Genomic DNA, 19155 nt, shown 5'->3' with positions numbered 1-19155 from the left:
ATGGAAAAGCTAGCAATTCCCATCTTTATTAACAGGCATCCAATATCTTTATGTGCAATATACAAGCCACCTAGAAATAGACTTGATCTGAATCTACTTAACTTTCTGATCAACACCAGCAATCCAATTCTACTGGCTGAGGACTGGAATTCCAAAAGTCCTGCCTTCTGCAGTAACAGAACAAATTCCTGTGGTAAAATTCTGGAAAGATGGTGTAGACTCCAGTTCCACACCACCCTGGAGGGCGGGGTACAGCGGATGTACTTGACTATGGTCTATCTAAAAACTTTCAGAATAATGTTGACTTAGAATCGTTCACTGGCCTCAACTCAACACATAATCCTATCATATTCCCAATTGATCTAACAAGGCCTCAAGGTGTTCCTTTCTGCCTTGCCACTGACTGGAATAAATTCAGGGATCTCCTACATGTTGACGAAGTTCTCGAGCTCCAGCATGCAAACAAGGAGGAAATTGAAGCAGCAACAGTCATCTTTTCGAACAGTATTAAAGCCGCATTACACAATTCAACTAGAAAAATCAAATACCCAAGAAACAAATTCGGAATCTCTCTTGACCTAAAGGAAAAAATTAAACTCAAAAATAAAATAAGAAAATCCTGGCAAAGATTTCGTCGCCCTTTGGATAAAGTTGCGCTCAATCGACTGGAAAAGAAAATCAGGAAAGAAATCAAAGGATTCGTCAACGAGCGCTTTTCGAACTTCGTTGAAGAGGCCACTGCGAGTGAAGGTTCCCTTTGGAAAGTTTGGAAGATCTGCAAAAAGAAAAGCAAGAAAATTACCAAAATTCAAAACGAACGAGGTGAATTGGTTTTTACTGATGCTGAGATAGCGGAAGTGCTTGCCGAAACTTATGAGGGTCAATTCAGACCTAACACGAATCAACCGATTGGCACTCAGCAGGAACACCTGAATATAATTGAGGAATTTCTCAACAGACCAGTCATCAGAGTCTTAGTAGGTTTCAAGATTCAGAGCTAACAACTATGGAGGAGGTTAGAGAACTTATTAACAAACTTTCTATCAAGAAAGCCTCTGTCCTGAATGAAATCTCCAATCTTACTGTCAAAAATCTGCCCTTATGACTCTCGCCAATTTGATAAATTATATATATCGGTATATATATAATTTATATATATATAATATAATTATTTATACATATATATAATATAATTATTTATACATATATATAATATAATTATTTATACATATATATAATATAATTATTTATACATATATATAATTTATATATATAGACATTTACCGATTGGCATTTCACCTGCCCTGACCGTTTGAGAGACCGTAGAAATGACCGCAAGAGTAACAAAGTGAATGACAAAGTAAGTGATCGTATGGATCAAGTGAGTGACCGTATGAATGATCAAGTGAGTGACCGTATGAATGATCAAGTGAGTGACCGTATGAATGATCAAGTGAGTGACCGTATGAATGATCAAGTGAGCGACTACGTGAGTAGGACCGGATATCTCATTTCACACCCGACATTTCGCCACTTGTGTGAATGTTAGGTGAGTATGCGACAGAAATTTGCACGAAGCATAATATAATGTCTATTGCTGTCATAAATGCATTGGCGTACGTATTAAGTATGACAAAGGGTGGGGGGGGGGGCGGGGGTAGTTGGGGGATTTCATTTTTTTTCTTCAGAACTGTTATACTCCAGCGTATGTTGAAAAATTTCGCGGAATGTAAATTTGGAAACAATTATTTTGTTTCACAGCAAATTACAAATTTTTAGGGTCCATTAAAGTACTACATAACCACCCATAACAGGGGGATGAAGAGGGCGGAGATCATCTTTGCAGATACTCACCCGGTCAATGATTCGGTCACTCACTTGGTCAATCATACGGTCACTCATATGGTCACTTGCTCATTCTTACGGTCACTCACTTTGCCACTTTGTTTAGTTATTTTTACGGTCACTCATACGATCATTCATTTGGTCACTCACTTGTTCATTATTATGGTCATTAAATGATCAAATGATCATTATTATGGTCATTATTAGGGTTACTCATATGGTCACTCACTATATCACTCATATTGTCAATCACTCGGTCACTGACTTGGTCACTCATACAGTAAATCACCCGGTCACTCATACAGTAAATCACTCGGTCACTGATGTGGTCAATCATTTGGTCACTCATAAGCTTAATCAATCAGTTTATTACTTGGAAACTCATACAAGCATTCAGTCGGTCACTCATACGGTCAACCACTCAATCACTCGCTTGGATAATCATGCGACCACTAACCTGGTCACTCATACAATCATTAATATGGTCAAACACTCAGCCACTCGTACGGTCAACTACTCAATCACTCATATGGTCAATCACTTACTTGGACACACATACGGTCAATCACTCACTTGGACACACATACGGTCAATCACTCCCTTGGACACACATACGGTCAATCACTAACTTGGACACACATACGATCACTCACTCAAATACAAATACAAATACAAATACAACGCCACAACAGGCAAATTGCCCAACGAGGTGGCTGACTTAAGAACATCATGGATCCCCGAGCCCCTACCTACTACTGCTACACCACACATGCACTCCCCCCGGAACCCCCCAACGAACCGGTACATGCGGGAATGTGCGTGTACGTGTAGTGCAACCTGACGTAAAGTTTGTTTCTGTGTAATGCTTGTTATGTGTAGTGCTGTCATCTGCCCCCAGTTTTACTAACTATGAGTGAAGTGTTATGGTTGAATGATTTACCGTTGTAGGACTGTTGCTCTCTGTGGCGAGACTTTTTAACGGGGAGATCGGCTCGCATTTGCGCCTTGAAGTTGGGAACCACAGAAAACCAACTTCAGCCGACCAACCTATGCCATCCATTCGCTGTGTGAAGGGAGGAGATTTGTATGTATTTGTTGTGCATGTTGTATAAGCGGTTCGGGGGATATGCATTCTTGCTCAACAAATCGATTTGCACATTGTGGTTTTAATGTCTATTCCACAATAGTCAATTCCACATTCATAGATACTGTCGCTCACGTGGTCAGTCATTCTGTCACTCACTTAGTCATTTGTACGGTCAGTAACTCACTCCTAAAGCAGGTTGCACACTGACTTGGTCACTCACATGGTCACTCATCCACTTATATGGTCACTCATACAGTCACTCATGCGTTCTGGCAGGTGAAATATTAGGTGAGAAAATTTCGGGGGCGAAACGTCCCAGAGGCCAATACCGGAGAAAAATGTCAGGGGCGAAATTTCCGGGGGTGAAATGTGACGGGGAATAAACATTCCAGGGGCGAAAAGTCGGAGGCGAAATTTCCGGATCCCGATACATCAGAGGTGACCAACAGGTTGGTTGGTGATTTCGTGCGACCTGCGACAAGATGAAAAAAGTGATTTTAGTTTTTACATTAGTTTCGACTAAAGAAATCAGTAACACCCTTATGGTAACCTCGTCGAGCAAAATTTCTCTCAAAAATTTGCCTTTCCAGTGCATTTTCTTTAAAAATGCTGAAATTATGTGCTGCCATCTATTGATAAAACTATCTAGTCAAGTGTTTAGTGGGGGGGGGAGAAGATTAAGAGAAGCTTTGCAAAAAATTCAAAAAAACTGATATTAAATTATTTTTTTTCATAAAATTTTGAAGTTTTATAAAGTAGCATGTTATATTTTAGTCACAATATTAACATTTAACATTTCTTAAAAGAAAAAAGTGATAAGAAAATTTTCATTTAATTAATTGTACGCAATATTTTCGCTCACTCTACTTCCGGTGCGTTTCTTTCAACGAAATTTGGAAGAAACGATTTCCCTCTTACTTGTGGCATTTTTGGTCCTCAGGAACGAAGTAGGTTATTCCAGGACAAATGGGGAATCGAATTTTTTTTGTTTATTAATAACCAGGATATCAAACCGCAGTGCTTGGTGTGTTTGCAGGTATTGGCTTTGCATAAAGGAATATAACCTCAAACACCATTACACACAGAACCATGCCGCTAAATACCAGGAATCGGACAAGCTCATACCACAATTATAGATGATTTGAAGAGAAAATATAATGCCCAAAATCTATCTTTGCATCAACTTTGACACAAAAAAATACCCTCTTGGGCGTCATTTGTTGTAAGTGGCAGGAATAGCAGAATAATCGTTTTCTGATGGTGAATTTGTGAAAAAATTGTTCTGTAAAAATGACACATGTATTTGGGGAAGAGAAAATTTTCCGTCTTTTTGCAAATGTTTCACTATGGGAACAATCTGTCTCAAGAAGGGTTGAAGAAATTGGTTGTCACATATCGAATAAATTGCAGATTCAGCTTACTTTTCACTGGAATGATGAATCAACTGACATTTCGGGCACCGCTGAACTTCTCATTTCTATTAGAACTGCCTCCAAAGATTTTCGTCATCAATGAAGAGTTACTAGCATTAGATCCACTGCACAACATAGCCAAAGGGCAAGACATTTATGACGCAGTGATGAAGGTTTTAAATGATATTGAGAGAGAAGATAACATAAGCAGTCTCTCTCGGCTATCGCGACGGATGTTGCCAAATCAATGCTTGATTCTCAATCTGGTTTAGTTGGCTTACTAAGGAAAGCTGGAGTCAATTGCCGATCAGGAGGTCTTGTGTGGTAAAATTCTGAACATGGAAAATAGTATGAGAACTGTAATGAAGTGCGTGAATTTAATTAAAGGTAGGAATCGGGATTTAAGAGCACACCGCAAGTTCCTTTCTTTCCTGAAAGATGGAGGCGAAATATAATGATTTGGTCTTGTACACGCAGGTTTGTTGGCTGAGCAGAGGAGGCTGTTTGAAACGTTTTTTGCTTTGAGAAATGAAATCAAACAGTTTTTCGAAGAATATGAGATAGCTAAAAAGGAAATTATCTCACAATTATCGGATTTTTATTTCAACAGCCTGCTTGCTTTTCTAACGGGCATGAACTGAATGAAATCAACGTTAAATTACAAGGAAGAAACCAAACTATTTCAGATTTAGTTAGACACCTACATTAGTTTATAAGCCGGCTGAATGTTTCCAAAATCACCTCAGTCAAACGAAACATGACACATTTCCCTTCTTGCAGGAAAATAGCGGAAGAGAATCGTGACACTGATTTTGAATTTTTGGTGGGAATGTTGGACAAATTTTTGGAGCAATTCAACGTGTGATTTTCGGACTTTGATGATATGCGGCCACAACTGACGTTGTTTAACAATCCTTTGAAATGTGTAATTCTAGAACAGCAAGACAGCATTCAACTAGAATTGGGGGATCTCCAAATTGACCCCTTCCTCCAGTCAATAAAAGAGAAAGGCATAGACTTTTGGAAACTGGTTCCTCGAGAAAAATATCCTTTGCTGAATGATTTTTGCACAAGAATCGCATCCATGTTTGGAAGCACATGCATATGTGAATGCGCTTTTTCAACTATGAAAGCTTTCACAGAAGCCGATCTGATCAGCTTTTACAAGATTTGCTAAAAATAGCATCATTTTCGTTCGAAATTGATTTCAATGATCTTGTAGATGCCCACGAACGTCCTCAGTGTTCTCATTAAGCTGTGTTATTTATTTTACTTGACTCACGAAAACTTCGTTCTCATGAGTTTTATTTAGCATGTTAATTTTTACTTTTTGGACCAAATTCTGCGGCGTTTTCCTATTCCTAGATCGTGAGTTTAATTATTAATTACTCTCTATAGTTTGATTTTGTAACTGGATTTTTAAATAGACTTCAATTGTTGGATTTGCGATAAATTAATCTGTTCTAATTGTGCTGCTCATTCGTGCATGTTATATTGTTATTCCAGTGGTAGAAATATTCGATTATAACTGTACTTGAATTTACACGTGGACAATAAAATTCGCTCTAACTATGGTTTCGTTGTGTGCCGGAAGAAGTTGCAGCTTAGCTTTATTTCCAAATGTATTCTTGTTTTCTGGGATAGCCAAAGTGAAGGGAATAACGAATAAACTCCCATATATGCTCGGTGGAGGGGGGGGGGACATAGAAATATTCACACACAGCGTTGGTTGTCCTCAGTGACTCGAGCCGTGTGTAGACAACCATACGGTTGTAATTGGACCTAGAATCCCAGTCACGAACGGGAGAACACGGGCCATAGAAATGTATCCGCGTATTACCCAGCAGTTAGCGTTTTCTCACAAGGGCAGAATGGCTATCATTTGCTATAGCTCCACAACCCATATTGTTTGCAGTGAGAAAAATTTTATCATTCAATTGTGGGGTTTTTGGTACTATGCAGGGGCGTACATAGGATTTTTGAGCGGACACAAAAGGCTTGGGGGGGAGGAGCACAAAAATTTCTTTTATGATAAATTCTGAGTTACCTCTTAAAGCATTTATATTAACAGAAATAGATAAAAATAGCATATAAAAGAGGGAGGTATTTTCTTTCGATTTTTTAGGAAGGAGTACGAGCCCTTGTGCTCCCTCCCCATTGCGTACGCCTCTGTGCTGTTGATTAAGGATCTCATGATCTTCCACAACATAAGACGATTGGTTAAAAAAAGTCATTCATCGCTAAACATCATTGCCATAAGTTTCAAAGTTACTCCGTCTTGCATTGCTTCGAACGCAATCATCGATGGACGAAGAAGGCCGAACACGAAAGACCATAACAGATCCTGTTCCGTGTATCTAACGGGACCGATTCACAGATGCACATATTGGACCCTCTACAGATGAGACAATCCGACGATCCACCTGTAAAAAACAAGCCAGTCCGATCTGCCTCATATGGGGGAAAGGGGTGCCTTCGTCAGAGGGTATGATCAAACAATCCACGTAAGGGCTTTTATCATATTACCACACTTTTCTTCTGTCCGTCAATGATGTCTGTCACGGAGACCACAAGCTGAGTCGTGTTAATCGGTATTACCTATTCGGTATTCTAATTACTGTATTCCTCTCTCTTGCTAGTGTCAACCGGTAGTTTTCGCATTCATGAGTAGTCGAGTAGACACCAGGCTGTCGGTTCGCAGGTGCATGTTCCCTGCAGGGTGAGCGATTAAACATCATCTTACTAAAATACATTAGATGATTTGCATACCAATCCACACTGCAGCTATTTACGCAGTTTGTTTCTGAGCTTATTTCACTGCCCACGAGTGTACAAATACTCTTCTCCAGAAAGAGAGAGTTCAGTTAATAATTCATTAATAATTCGTATTGTAACGAATCTATTTTATTCAGTATTGACATTTTTGCTAACTCTCTGTGGCGTTATATCACATAACGTGCTTTGTTTGTTTACGCGTTGTTAACGGAAGGTGAGAGGAAAGAAATTGTCTTTCGCGTGAGTTGAAATTTGATGCGCCTTGGAAGGTTGTGTTTCAAGAAAATTTTTCGTGAAATAAACTCTTTTTCTTAAGGTTTCGTAGTTTTGTGAGTTAATTGAAAATCCCTCCAATATTAAGTGTCTAGGGATCGTTCGCCACCGCTACGGGAGGGAACGTCACCCTTGAACGTCGTTGTTACAAATTGGCGCCCAAAGTGAGGGCCTGAGAATGTGTGTTTGATTCCAGTGAGTGTAACGGCATCGTCGTCGTCTTACAGTATTTAATTTAAAAAGAAATTAATTAAATACCAAATTAATCAATAAATCCCATTTAAACAGAAGCCCGCGATATCATTCGCGATCGTTTTACTGGTGCGGCTTATATAACGGATTTGCAATTGGTACGGCCCGTGAAATTGAAGCTGGTCATCATGTTCGCCCGCGACCAGACAGATGTTGGCCACCCCTGCGATACATAATGAAAATTTATACCTAATGAAGGAAATAATTTCATGATTACCTTAAGAAATGATTTTACACTTGACGAGAGAAATAGTTTTATAAATTGAAAAAATAATTTTAGAAGTACTTAATAGAAGAAAAAATAAATAAATTCACACACACACAGAATTGGTGAGAAAAAAAGAATTTCAAAATTATTGAAAATTCCTATTCAATGAAAGAAAAATTTTCAGCATAATAATAAAATATTTAGCTCTCCCCCCCCCCTGATTAACTCGAGGTCCGTTGGCCCATTTTTTAAGACGTCACTGTACATTACATCAAACCCTTGTGAATCTCTAGAACATATTACAATCCTAAATACCACAGTATGACTTGGTGACCCATGCTTCATAAAAATTAGAAAAAAATTTTTCGCTTCATTAAAATTTAATAATTTGACAAGTGCTGTTTGAAAGTTTGAAGACCCCCCTCGCCAAAGAAATAAATAGTGACATATCCACAAATGTGGCATTTCAGGGAGTTTTCAAGTGTGTACGACAAAATTTGAAAGAAATTTTTCATGTTTGATCATTTTAATTCAACTGGATAAAATTTTTTGCTATGGTTTTAGCCAGTTCTCACCCAAGTTTATCAAACATGAAAAAATTGTTGCTATTGAATCTATCATAAAAAATGTTGAGATATCTTCTAATTCCCTCAAATTTTGCCAAGAAAATGAGTATTTCAGTAATGTAATATATCCATCAAAGAATGGAAATGAACCCAAGTGTTTTGGAGATAGACTTTTTTCGTATCTGTGATGACCGGAAAAATGCTAAAAAAAAAAGGAAGGTTTTGACGGAAATGGTATCTCGCGAATCGCATCTACTTAAACAAATGAAATAGCATCTCCTGCAAACGCGGGATAGATCCAGCTAATAAGAAAGCTTATGCGAATTTGCATATCTTCATTTCCTTAAAAGCCCTTTTCTTTTATTATGATCTTTTGGGAAGAAAGTTATTTTTTCCTCTCTCTCTATTTTCTCTGAAAGAAAAAATAAGTAAATCCAGAATGACAAAGGAGAAAAAACTCTAAGAAATCTCTAAGCCTAAAATTTCCTAGGAAAGATGTGTTGCATAATCATCATCATCTTGTAGAAGCGAAATTTTCATTTCACTGGATAGTGCCTGAAGACCTATCTGAAGACATAAATTTGAAATATTCTCATCATGAAGTTTACCACGGGGTGCACAACCTTTTCAGTCCGCGTGCTAGATATGCGATATTTCTGCCGCTCGCGGGTCCAGAAACTTTTATACAGGGTGCCCTGTAAGTCCTGATTTGCCCTTTATCTCATCAACCGTCCGTCGTAGAGGTATGATTCCAATTTGAAAAATATTCAAAAGGTGTTCACACTGCGCCGAGCCAGTTTTGAGAGTAAAAATACAGTATGTCAAAAAATAAAAATCTGAATTTTTATACGGTCTTCTTGTCTTCTAATTTCCAACTATAAAGTTGTTGCCTTGTCTCTCCTGAGGCTGACAAAAAAAATTCCACGTTTCTAATTGAATATTCACTGAGATAGCTGAATTCAAAAGTCGGTGAAAAATTGAGAAAAAACAGCATATATAAACGGGGGGGGGGGGACATTTTCATTTTATGCTGTGGAGGGAAGTCTTTGGAATATCTAACGAATATCAGTACATGCCGGAATGTGTGTTCTGAATGTAAATGTTGCCCTATGGATATTCTCAGAATTATGTTTGTTCTATTTGTGCTGCCAACCACCTTATATACTCTGAAGTGACAATGGCAAAAATTTTCATGAAATTCACTATATTCACTGGTTCATTTTTGTTCCCAGAAGTGTCTACGTAGCCCTCCGAAAGTTCACATGAAACCCTAAGAGCTCCGACGAGCGCTAGTTGGGGACTATTACCGTAAAAATCTTGTAATGCCAATCAACAGCGTTAGAGGGGGGGGGGGAAAGAACTCATTCTGACACCCACCTTTTGACCCTAAAAACTCCCCTAACTATAGAGAACTTTCTCATACATTTAAGAGCATAGTCGAGTGAGCAGCATATGGAAGGTGCCATAACAATAATACACTGCATTTCTACCTTACCACCTTTGAAAATACTAGACTCTTCCAATAGTCATACATTCCGAAAGAATTATCTGAGCACTTCCAGGAGAATGAAACGGTTTATACCGAAAGAGATGACCTTAAGAGACAGAGAGAGAGAGAGTAATTTGCATCATTTTGTTCGATCCCATTCCAAGTCAGAGGCGGTCATCAGTCGATGCCACGGCGAATGAGAAACTGTTAATTTCCTCTGACTTTTCTCTCTCTAGAGAGAAAGAGTGAGTGCTCCAGACACTGAGAGACTGGAAGTCCGTTTAATCTCCTAGTGAGTCACGGCGAATATTAGCCAGGATCCATTTCGTGTCTTAAGGAATGAGTTGAAGAGTTAAAATTGGATGTAATTACGGTTCTCGCATTTCTCTCTCTCTCTCTCTCTCTTTCTCACTCTCTTCATTTCGCACCGTGCCGTGTTGGAAAAGAGAAGTGTTATTAACGCGTGTTTATTTTCATACCCCTTTTCCAGAGATTCTGCTGGCCCCGAAGCTAGTCATCAATAAATGTAAGAAAGTTATTAGATTAAGCACCTTCTCTCGCCTGCTCTTGCACGTGATTGTGTGTGTGGGTGCGTTGCGTGTGCTGTGTTTGTTGTTACCTTAATCCGATTTGATCCGTTCTACCGAGTAACGCGAACACGAGTGACGATCTATTATGAATTGCTTGCTTTCGCGAACGTTCTAAAATGTTTCCGGGAAGATCCACTCGATGAATAATGATCCATTGTCCGGTTTGGTTGCAGAACAATCTTTACCAAGTTTTAAAACCTTCACAAATTGCCAATGTCCAATCACCGTATAGAAAATACAGGGTGAGAAAAAATCTAGAACACATTTAAAAATCAATTGAAATTGACATAAAAGCCACTAAAGTACTTTAATGGAATAAAGATTTTTTTTTTTTGATAAATTCAAACAAAAAATAGTTTGAAGTTTCACAGATAGCGTAGTTTTATGTAGCGAAATCGTAATAAAAATTAATTATGCATTGTTTGTGCCGAATTTCTCGTGATACAGCGCTACCTGTGAGTGAAACGTTTAACTTTTTTCTCAATTTCAATTTTATTCCAATTCAAAAATATGCTTGCTATCTATAATACAGTTTAGTCGTCTCTTGACGACTGTACAGTCGACCGTTAACATAATTTTATACGAACAAAAATATGAGTGAAAGGAGTGAATAAATGATAAATAATATAAATCCATACATCAAACAACAAAAATAATGATTATAGACTTCCGTACACTTACAAATACATTCATTGCATTCAAATAAATTTCAATATGTGATGCTGAATCAGATAAACTTATGGCAAATGCAGTCATAAAAATAATAAAAAATTTCGCCTTTGGATATGAAAGTACAAGTTAATATCGTCTATAAATAACATTAATTTGAAAATTGCTTTCTTGAATTTTGAGACATATTTTACTACTAAACCACACATGTGCATCTCGTCCGTTGTTTATGTGTAATACGTGTTATATATGCAGTGCTGCCATCTAACTATGAGTGAAGCGTAATGATTGAATAATTGCATCTTTGTGTAGGCCATTGCACTTCACTCGTAGTAAGAAAAATTTATGTAAAATGTTAGATATATATTTTTTACTGTAAAGTTCGGGAGCTAAAGTTTAAATATTTCCAAGAAAATTCCTTTGGACAGTGTGGTATAATACAGATTTGTGTTGTCGTGTCGCGATAATATACTATTACATGCAGCACATATTGATTTATCCAGGTAAACAATGAGAAGAATTCGGTACATAACATTAGATCTAAAAGGTAATACGTTTAGGGTCCTTTAATTTGTGAAATCTATCATGAACCTTCGTCCATCCACTATTTCCTAAAACAGTTTTCTCAGATGAATATTGTTAAAACACCGTCTATTTACACGTCGATAGCACTAGATAGTATGGAAATATCATCTACACCTCAATTTTTTGCTTTTTTTTAATCAAACGAATTGATTAAAGTAGCTCATTGGGATGCTATAGCTTAAATTTAAATGAGCATCAAATTTGTAGTCCCGAATATCTCGATCTGAAAAGTCACCCCTTAACCACGAGTACTTTAAATCAGTGCCTGTTGGCAATGGACCTCGCAAGGACAACGAGTTAGTTACAATTCGATTAATCTCAACGATATATATCAGATGATACTAAAATTGCATCTTCTAATTTCAGTTTGTGATTATTGTTGGAATACTTCAAGAGTAAATTTTTTTAATGCAAAATTATCATGGATTGCTTTATATAGCTTTTCTGTGCATTTTTCTTTCACTGCGCAAATGGAAGACTCCATAACGTATCATTTAATACTTTTTTATAGTGATCATTCTCACGATTACAAAGTTACGAAATTGACTGAGAGATTAGAGTCACTCATATCCAGGAAATTCAGTCAATTAGTCTTTGCCAACCCTCTCGTATTAAGCATGTAAAACACAACTTCTCTAGGTAGTCAGGTAGGAACACAGAGTAAGAATAATATCTTTATATCTTTATATCATTATATCTTTAGTCTATGGGTGGGAAGCGTTGAATTTTCAGCTATTAAACCCTATCTAAGCTTGGAATTATCGCTCACAGTCACGGAGTTATTTGCTTTCTGAATCGTACTATTGTCTATTAAACTTGAGTTTTCAATTTAGCACCCCAATTGATAAGACGTATTACCACGTCAAAGAAATTTTGTACGGTCGGTATAGATGCATATTGATTTGAACGAGTGTCCAAAACTAGACCTGATTCAACGAAATTCCTGACATTTCACTTCACGTGTATGTCTAAAAATATGATATCAAATTACCAATTTTTATATTTAGGAAGTAACTTTATCTTTGGATAACCCAAGAGTATTTTTCAGTAATTTTCTGTATTCAAGCCCCTAATGCACGCACTTGTCACGAAATGCATGTTCTGACATCTGAGTATCAAAATGCATATAATTATACAACAATTGAACTGTAATTTATTTTTTTTAGCTGATTCCGAACAGAAATAGCAAAATGACGAGATACGACGTAATCATTTTGTGAATTACAGTCCGTTGTTATTCGTTATTACAGAATTATTATTAGTTTTATGTTCGAGAGTGTGCTCCCCTTTTTTTTGCATATTGAATGTGCTAAAAGTAACATGGTGCGATAATAAACCTGATGAATCATACGGAAACCCCATCACAAAAGAACGACTAATAATTTGTTTTTAATAATAGCCTCAGTCTATGTGGGGCCCTTTTTCCAGGACGACACATATGGGCGGTGACCTCACCAACCCTTTCTATGTTATAGCAGTGCTTAATCCATCCCCGGGGTAGAACTGGGTGTGGTTAACATTTGTGTGTGTTTTACTTGGCATTTTCGTCATCAATTACTCCATGGGGCTCTAAGACACTTTTTCGCCCTTTTTCTCTCCTCATCTTCCATATTTTTCTTTCCTTATTTTTTTTTTTATCCGAATATTCATGACTGTTCTTGCTTATCAGTGATCAATGACTATCCAGATACAAATGAATCCAAAAATATGATCAGAGCTGAAATTAAGACTTTTTCTTATCCAGAAATGATCGTTCTCCGTAATGATATAAAATAGGACCACGACATACAAAATATTACCACATTGACGCTAGCATGGGAAGCAATAAGACATTGGAGATGGTTCAAATGTGAATTAAACCATGTTTTCCGACTTGTGTGGTAGTCTCAGAAGCATTTCAAGATCCTATTACACTGTAATACTGTACCTTGAAAATCATCGATAATACTCGTAAAAAATTTTTAATTCTGGAGTCGTGCGTTATACAGTGGCACCTCGGGACTTGCCGGTAACTCGTTTTGAAGCTCGTGTCAAGTACCAAAATCAACGAGTACCGGACGATGTTTCATCCTCTACATTCTTCCAAGCAAAATCATTAACTGACTTGTTGTTTAAATACAGGGTGAGCGAAAAGTCCTGGACACATTTCAAAAATTAATTTAAAAAACCAACTTGTTGACTCCAAAAAAAGTGCGGTTTGCACCGAAATACTTGCCCAGGCGTAGAATTTTGGCCACCTTGTATATTAGTTACGTTAAGGGACACAAGCTTGTGTTCTATGATGTCCATATGCTCCATATACTGGTTTTTCCCCCAATTTCACCGATTTTGAATTCAAATATCTCATCTCTTATTACGCATAAACACTCGTAATTTTATTTTAAGCTCAGGAGAGGCAGGGAAACAACAGTTAGAGCACAGAGCGGGCCACATAAGAAATTAAAATTTGTACCTCGGTACGTATACAATCACAGCTAAAATAAATGGCATATCTAAAAGGAGTACGTTATTTAAATCCTCATTTTTATTGAGAGCCTGTCCCTATAATCAGCGGTTTACGAGTTATTTCAGCTGAGACGGACTTTTTATAGGTCAAAACGTTTTTGCAACTCACCGCGTTCAAATGAATAGGAGTTCGACAAGCTTCAAAGCCATCGATTGCTAACACACTTTTTCCTTTTGTTTGTCAAAATACAAGTTGATTTACTAAGCAGACGGGTACTTAGGAAAGAAAATGTCTATCCTTCGTAGCTTAATGGCAGAGAACGCGCCCGGAAAGTACGAGGTTGGTGATTCGATTCCCCACACAGAGGAATGTGACTTTTCTTTCCAATTATCTACGCTTGGTATCCAGTCATTTGTACTTCGTATGCTTATCGGAGAGGTTCACCGTTTCGTACTATTTGATGTATTTGTATACAAAATTGCACCCGACTTACACATTTAGTGTCGGTACCACTTATCGCGTAACTCTTCGTGGTATTACTGTACTTCGATTCAGCAGTCTTAATCAATATCAACATCAAGTGACCAACGAGGAATTTAAACGACAATACCAAATATATGTGATGATATTTATACTGGACACTTACTTCATTATGTTCCCATGATTAAATTATTAGTCATTTTCGTCACAAGCAAATGTTTCTTGGTGACGTGTCGTTCGATGGCTGCAGTGTCAAGTAGGTGATCGGGAGGAAGAAGACAAGAAGGAAAGCAGGACCATCAATGTAATTGACACATTTATGTGAGAGTGAGAGGAAAAATATAATAAAAAAAAACAGGAGGGGGAAAATGCACTTGCATCAAACGCCAATAACGAGTAAGTGGGAACCACGGACATGACAGGACCAGGAGAAATTCCGTCTCCCATTTTTGACGTCAGCAAAAGCATTTCTCATTATACGGGATTTTTGTTGGATGCTGCCATGTATATATATATATATACACACGTCTGTATATATATATATGTGTGTGTGCCATTCCGCTTGTGGTTGATGCATCTAAATTGGATGTCAGATGAAAATGTCAAACATCTAGTTGATGGCATCCGTGACAGATGCTGACGATTGCTTTGCGTCTTTCTTTCATACGTGGTCCTCCTCACTGCGTCTGATGTGAATGTGTTTCCGATGGTGTATGAAAAATCGTGTTGGATGACACATAACTTATATTAGGTCAACGATACAGTTGGCGATATACAGGGTGAAAACTCAAGTACGTTACGTAGGAAAGTTAGCTGAAATAAATCGTGGAACACCGGTTAAAAACACATATTTTCAGTTAGAAAAAGTATTCAAATAACGTGCCAAGTTTAGATATAATTTAATTTTTTACTAGGGCTTGTATATATATATGCAGTAATACAAAAGTTAATTTTTTATGCGGTCGCCCTGTGTTCTATCTTTCAATTAAAAAGTGAGCCTTCCTCTCTTGAGCCTTATAAAAACCAGTCACATGTTTTTAAGTGCAATGTTTGCCGAGATATTTGCTGTCTCTTCGGTTCTCAAATGCTTTTAGTCGTGGACCCCCCCCCCCCCAGAAATCCTGATGATTGCTATGGTCCTCCCCGTCTCAACCAGACATCTTTGAGTTTCGACAACTAAATAAAAAGGCATAAGAGTTTTATGCATAAAAAATATATACAAGGTGCATTGGTAATAGGGCGTATGGCGTTTTACTGGCGAACCGTTGATTCTAGAGCAGAGGTCTTCAAACTTTTTTTCAGTCGCGAGCCCTGTCTGTACCCATCATCAAAAGAAGAGCACCCTTCCTTATGGCAGGTTTAACATACGAATGTATGAAATGACGATGATTTCAATCCTTGAATACAATTCCTCCAGAGTGTTTAATTGGAACGTTGTTGAAGTGCTGGCGAGCACGAAATCGGACGCGATAATGGTGCACTCTGAATACTTCAGGGAGCACCATGGTGAGCAACGGATTGAAGATGCCTGTTCTAGAAGCATACTTCCAATTAGAAAACAGTATTCAAATAACGTGTAGTAATTTAGATATGTCATTTGTGTTGCAAGGAATTGCATCGGAAGAAAACTACTTCATTACCAAAAATATGGAATTGGGGGGGGGGGGGGGGGTAAGTGATTTTTTATTGCCGCTTAAAGGGTTAGGTAAATGTTGAAGCAGTGGCTCTCAAACATCCGAGCGATCACCTACGCCTTATGGCTTTTTTTAAACTGGTAATCATTCACTAACGGGTACCACGACTAGTAATCATCAATCTGTGACTACTTTCGTCCTAGTGATAATTTATTCGTGTGTGTGGTTCCCTTCATCCTGGTGATAATATATTATTGGCAATCTCACTTCAGCCACTAGTTGCCCGAGGGATCATTTGATTAGTTATATTTCCAACCCAAAATGTTCATTTCGCAACTGATCATCTGCACGTGACGTGACTCGTGACATGATTACCTCGATTGCCGTAGGAGTCATATATCGCTTTTTTGATTTAATTCTATCTTCCCCATAGGTCATACATGCTACACCTATGGCCTGCGGGCAAATTTGGGTACTCAGAGTCATCTGATGTGGCCCGTGACTTCAAACTCAATTTTGTAAAAAAAATGAGCTAAGCAACACATAACCAGATTCTTCAAGTAACTCGCGTCGCATTTACGAATCGATTAAGTGACCTGGAGCACTATTCCTGATCGCTTAAATGGCTAGCGGCACATTCTTACCCCACTTAAGTGCCCCCGGACAGACCAGACGCGACCCAGGCTCTGTCCCTCCCGGGATATAAGCCTTTTACCCTTGCGGGTTGGGTCGCGCTGGGGAGGTTTTAAGTGCCCCCCGGTACAAATATATATTTTGTAACCATGAATAATGTTGGTTTCCCTCATGTTTCAACATAAAGGACCTAAATGCGTATTATCTTTACCCCGGATAATTTCAGTGAACCTCCGCACATTTAAAAATCATTTAGTGACCTGAGGCACTATTCTAGATCACTTAAGTGACTCGCGAGACTTTCTTAATTAAGTGGCTTGGATCATTGTTCTAAATCACTTCAGTGGCTCATGGCTCATTCTTACCTCAATTAAGTGACCCGCGGCACATTCCCAGACACTTCTGTGAGCAGCAACAGCATTAAAGTGACCACATTTACATATCATGTAAGTGACCTGCGGTACATATGCAGATCACTTATGTAGAAATGCTTCTAAACCAATGAAGAGGCCCGCACTCTTCAAAAGGTTGAGTACCCTTGCCATAGATTTCTTTCCAAGTGATCATTTACCAGAGGCTCTGTTGCCATAGCAATCCATTTACCAAACATAGCCATTCGAAAACTCTCTCGTGGCAGTAGTATTGTGCAAACAGTCGGTTAAGGCTTAATTCCTGCAAATCACTGTCAATATTCTCTCTTTTGGTGCCGCAAGTGGCTAGAATTCGGGAACCCATGCTCCAAAGAATAGCCCTAGTTGCATCTGGGATAGTTATACCATTGAACTCGTAAGTGAAACGTGTGTTGTTGGAACCAAAGTGAGCGACCGTTGTGACCTATCTCTTAACCACTATTCTATCCAATGCAACAAATTGTTCCCAATCTCATTCTCATGTAAACAATTCAATAGTTTACCATATTTGACCCGATGCCTTCTGGAAATAAACTACGTCAAGGTTTTTTGTCTATTTCCCAAAGCCTTAGTCACGTGATAACAAAAGACGTTAGTTACACGTGACAACCCATGTTGGTTTTCCGGAAGGAATACAACATATAAAGCAGATTATGCAAATCAACTTGCCGGCGTCGTATGAAGAATCCGCGGGCATGAAAACTTCCATGATATGCATGAATCGAGAAATATTCATGATATAAACTATCAAGCGTCATCTATCGATGGTTTCTGTAGCTATTCTTTATTGAAGAAAAAATTCGACAACCCTCCAAATTCATTCGCTCAAACCGAAATTTTTTATCGTTGGTTCTTTCTTTTTAAATTTATTGCTTAAAGTTTTAACAAATTCTTTGATGCATACGGTATTCAAGACTTTCCAGCATTCACCAGTTTGTTGAAATTTCCTTAGAATAATGTTTAATTAGTATCAGTAATAACTAGTACTTTTATTATTAATTTATATACGAAAAATAATCCAGATTGTTTTTCTCATTATCTATGGAATCAGTAAATTTTAATTACAAAATGAATATACAGGGTGCATAGCAAACGGGGGGGGGGGGGGGTGAGATTTTACTGACGAACCGTTGATCCTAGGCGCATACTTCCAATTTGAAAAAATCTCTAAATAACGTGCATTACTCAGATATGTCATTCATGTTTCAAAGGGTTGTATAGTTATTAAAATAAAAAGATAACTTTTTTATCCATTCCCCGTGTGCCCCAAAACTCAATTAGAAAGATGTTACCCTGTCTCTCGTGATGCCAACTGAAAAATTCATATTTCTAAGTGCAATATTCACGTATTCATTTCAATCAGATCAATTCAAAAACAAAGGAAATTCTTGGAAAAAACAGCGTTAAATGCGGGTAAACCGGTTTTCTTCTCATTTAAAGGTTTTTTTTTCCCTACATTCCTACGTTTTTCGAATATCTCAGTGAATATTGCAATTAGGAGCATGGAATTTTTTTTAGTTGGCATCAGGAGAGGCAGGCCAATAACTTTTCAACTGTGTCTTTATGGACGGAGTGTGCGTATAAAAAAATAAGATTTTATTTTGATAACTATACAATCCCTTCAAACATGAATGGGATGTATGTGAAGGACGTGTTATTTGGAAACTTTTTCTAACTGGAAATATGTGTCTAAGATCGACGGTTCGCCAGTGAAATGCCTTACCCCTCCCCCCTTGTTTGCTATGCACCCTGGGGTACGGTAGCCCAGGTCAATAAGATATTCGCCTAAAGTACTTAGAGG

Source organism: Pholcus phalangioides, unplaced genomic scaffold (assembly GCF_987345545.1).
Source record: "Pholcus phalangioides strain wild (caught in Gottingen) unplaced genomic scaffold, Ppha-v1.0 ptg000003l_1, whole genome shotgun sequence".
NCBI classification, from domain to species: domain Eukaryota; kingdom Metazoa; phylum Arthropoda; class Arachnida; order Araneae; family Pholcidae; genus Pholcus; species Pholcus phalangioides.
Note: the sequence above shows the minus strand (reverse complement) of the source record.